Source organism: Apodemus sylvaticus, chromosome 4 (assembly GCF_947179515.1).
Source record: "Apodemus sylvaticus chromosome 4, mApoSyl1.1, whole genome shotgun sequence".
In the NCBI taxonomy this organism is placed as follows: Eukaryota; Metazoa; Chordata; class Mammalia; order Rodentia; family Muridae; genus Apodemus; species Apodemus sylvaticus.
Window position 1 is genome coordinate 72,162,013 of NC_067475.1, and position 4,452 is coordinate 72,166,464.

Below are 4,452 nucleotides of genomic sequence, written 5' to 3' on the forward strand. Positions count from 1 at the left end.
CAACAATAACAACAACCAAAGTTGATGGCACCCGAGGAACATCTGAAGCTAACTTCTGACTTGCAAATTTATGCACAAGCAATATTGTTCACCTGTGCACAAATAGACACACATATACAAAACACACAAAGGCTATATTTTGTTCAAAAGAACCACACAGCCCTAGTACATAGGAGACAATATATTTGGTGAATACAAAAATGAATGGCAAAGAGAGAGGGGGGAGAGGGAGAGGGAGAGGGAGAGGGAGAGGGAGAGGGAGAGAGAGAGGGAGAGGGAGAGAGAGAGAGAGAGAGAGAGAGAGAGAGAGAGAGAGAGAGAGAGAGAGAGAGAGAGAGAGAGGAGAAAATGCACCATTCAATATTTTAATGAATAAATAAATGAATGTAAATAATGATAACTAAATTAGGATGATAAGTATCAAGGAGAGCACCAAGTACTGTGTAATTTTACGTGGTCAGGAGAATGGAACAAGATGTCTCAGAGAAAGTACAGTTTTTTTTAGGTGGGCAGGACTCAGCAACTCCCTGCAGGGGTGAGGGAATATATTTCTGTGCTAGGGTCTCAATACATTCAACAGTGTGACAGACAGAAGAGAGGAAGATATTAGCAGCAGGAGAGCCTGGTAGCACTGCTAAAAGCAGCTCAAGCCAGCATAGGGATCTAAGAAGCTGCTCTGAGGATCTGAGGAGCCAGGAGACAACATTTGCTATTTTAAAGTTATTCCTCTATAATGACAGAACTTTGTATTTAATAAGATGAATAAACATAACATAAAGCAATCACATAATGACATTAGTTTACCTTATTTTCTCCTAAGCCTGCATGGAACTCCATCTTTGTGCCTAGTTGGCACAACTGTAGTGGACAATCTTAAGTGAGAATATGAGGCGATATTATGTTCTGGTATACCAACATCTCTGAAGTACATGATGGTGACTCTCTTGTTTCTAAAACTGATAAGTTAGAAATGTGGACTTTTATATATTTGGTTTTGGGGATTATGTTTTAGTCTAATCAAACCTAAACATTTGATATGTCATTTCTTATGTGAAACTGATTTTTCTAATTCCTAGTCTCTTTACAGTATATCCTGAAATCTTAACAATGAGTAGTTTTGAGCAATGCACAGACTCAGACCAGAGAATCAAATCTCTGTAAGGTGAGAAGTAACTCCTTGGGCAAGCCATGCTGCTGCTGTTTGGAATCTAGCATTGAGACCCTTCACTGCAGATTTATGGTGTAGAAAGGTCCACTGAGTAGATCCCCAACTCCCTTACCTGGGATAGGATAGTTTTTTATTTTTATTTTTCCTTCCAGGATAGAGATTTCATAGAAATTCCTAACAAGCAAATCTAATGCAGATAGATTCACACTTCCCCAAATATATATATGACTCTTACACATATACAAATATATGGCCAATAATTTAAATAATCTGTGAAAAAATATCTCAGATCTGTTTATTCTTAACACATGTGGTAAACATAAACAATAATGCTCATAAACCGTTGAGGGTCTTCCGTATGCCAGTCATTGTGTGTGGCACCCTCTTCCCTGAGTGGCACTATTTCGATGGACTGATTAGCAGCCTGATGGTAGTAATAGGTAGCTCTACAGTAAGACATAAGATATAGACTTGAGTGAGACCCTGTGACTCCATGAAGATAACGTGATCTCTGATCTAGGGCAGCTGTGTAATGAAATTGCCTATAGTAGTACATAGAATAACTTCGAAACTATAGTTGACAGCTTTCCTTCCATGACTGAAACCAACAAATATGTGTGGCAGCTAGTAAGAAGAGGGCAGTCAGGTAAAAGGCATGAAAGCATTAAGATAATTTGAAATCTTTTGTTTGTAAAATGTCACTAGAGAAGGATTTTGTTGTGGATCAAGTTATGAAGATTCATCATTTAACACTTCAATAATCATTTTCCAGTTTCTTTTACCTCTATTTTCATTTTAATGTTTCTGAAAATTACTTTTGGTGCACTGAATAAATTACTTCCTTGAACCTAAGTTTCTTTTTCTGTAAAATGAGTGATTTTGGAAGAGACAGTAACTCAGAAACTTTGCAGCTTGGATACCTTGTAATTCTAATTGTTTTACTACTACTACTACTACTACTACTACTACTATTATTATTATTATTATTATTATCTTTAATCTGTTTTTTTACAGTCCAGTCAATATTCCCCCCCCCCCCGGTTTGTTCTCCTACAGTTCCTCATCCCATTCCTCCTTCCTTGTTTTCAAGAGAATGTCTCCACATCCCTACACCACACCCCCCCTTTCAGGCCTCCCCTTAGGCTTCAAGTCTCTCAAGGGTTAGGTTCATCTTCTTTCACTAAGGCTAGACCAGGCAGTCCTCTGCTATGTATGTGTAACATCTGCTGGGTGAGACAGATGAGTGCTGAGGTAGGCTGGGTCACAGGGAAAAAGAGGGGGTGGAATATAATGTGTAGGCTGAGGGGGCCTCGGACTAGCTAATGTGTGGTGTCTGGTTGGTGGCTCAGTGCCTGAGACATCTCAGGGGTCCAGGTTGGTTGAGACTGCTGGTCTTCCTATGGTGTCACTCTTCTCCTTAGCTTCTTCCAGCCTTTCCCTAATTCAAATCCAGGGGTTCCTGGCTTCTGTCCATTGCTTGGGTGTAAGTATCTGCTTCTGTCTCAGTCAGCTGTTTGTTGGGCCTCTCAGAGGGCAGCCATGTTAGGCTCTTTAACAGTGTCAGGTCTTGGAGCCTCTTCTTGAGATGGGTCCCAATTTGGGACAGTCACTGGACCTCTTTTTTCCCAGTCTTTTCTCCATTTTTGTCCCCACAGTTCTTTTAGACAGGGACAATTCTGAGTCAAGAGTTTTTGACTGTGGGATGGCAAACCCATCCCTCCACTTAATGCCCTGTCTTTCTACTGGAGGTGGATTAGAGAGGGAGAAGAAATCAGAGGGCAGAGGGAGGGAGAGGGGTAGGGGAAAGGGGGAACATGATCAGGTTTTGGGGAGAGGGACCAGGAGTGAAGCCCCTGGGGCCGGCAGAATGAACGGAGATATACAACCTTGGGATCTGTGAGGTGGGGGTGGGGATCCTCAAGAATGTTCCAGAGACCTTGGAGGTGAAAGCATCTCAAAGGGAGGGGACATTGGATACCTTGTATTTTGATTCTCTGAATCTTCCTAAAAGAATGTCATGCTAAGATACTGGAAACAGGGCAAAGAGGTTTGGTTGGTAACTATGAAGTATCACTTAAAGAGGAAGACAGCAGAGTCAGTGCTTGGCAAGCAGGGGGATCTGGACCACGTCATTAGACAGAAAATGGCAAGAGTATCTCACCATCAGATGTCATTCCTGTATCTCCACCCAGCTGATGGCAATTCATGACCTGATTTGAACATCTGCTGGGTGAGACAGATGAGTGCTGAGGTAGGCTGGGTCACAGGGAAAAAGAGGGGGTGGAATATAATGTGTAGGCTGAGAAAAGCAGGGAGTGAGTACTCACGGCTGGCCTCGTGTCTGCTACACGTGGGTCTGTAGGAAACCTTTTCATCTTCCCCTACCTTACTCTGAGCACTCTGAAGTAAGAACTAGGCCTTATTTTCTTGAAATCACCAAATCCACACATCAGGTGAGAGTCAATATATTCTTGTCAACTAAAGTAACGACTCTTTCTATTTGTGTGTCTCCTCTGTGGGGATTTAATTCCTATAATTCCAACGACACCATAAAGGATAGCTTCTGTGGCGTCCTCATGCAGGAATTGAATGCCTTTGTGAGCATGGCATGGTGCTAAGCACTCAGTCACATACTTGGCCTTCAGCCACAGGGCCAAGTGCTGTGTCCAGTCTCTGTTCTTTCTTACTTTATTTCCTTCCTGACTCTTTTCACTGCTGATGCTGATTCTTTCTCTATCAGTGCTGCAGTTTGTAGCCATTTCTTTACTGTGTTCCTTTCCTATTAGATCTTTGGTGCCTATCTACTATCTGTATACCCACACTGAGAACAATGTCTGGAGTGAAACTCCCAAGCAAGCAGCAGTACTTATTGGGAGAATAAATTTTACATATTGCCCAGGGAGCAGGTAAAAGTTTTATCCTCACTTAGTAGCGAGCTTCCTTTTTTAAAGATTTATTTATTTTATGTGCATTGGTGTTTTTGCCTGCGTGTATTTCTATGTGAGGGTGCCAGATTCTCTGAAACTGGAGTTACAGACAGACATCTGTGAGTTGTCATGTGGGTGCTGGCAACTGTTTTGTTTTCAGCCTCTTTCCACACTGTTCCCTTTAGTCCTCTAGGTCTCCCATAGGTACCAGTAGTAATGCTAGCCAAAAACTTCAAGGTAAAATCTGACTTCCACACATTTTGAATTGTAAAGCAGCTTTTAATCCATTATCTTGTTCAAATGGTAGACACATGCAACAGCAAATGAAATAAGAACATCGTCACTGCTTTATGTTTA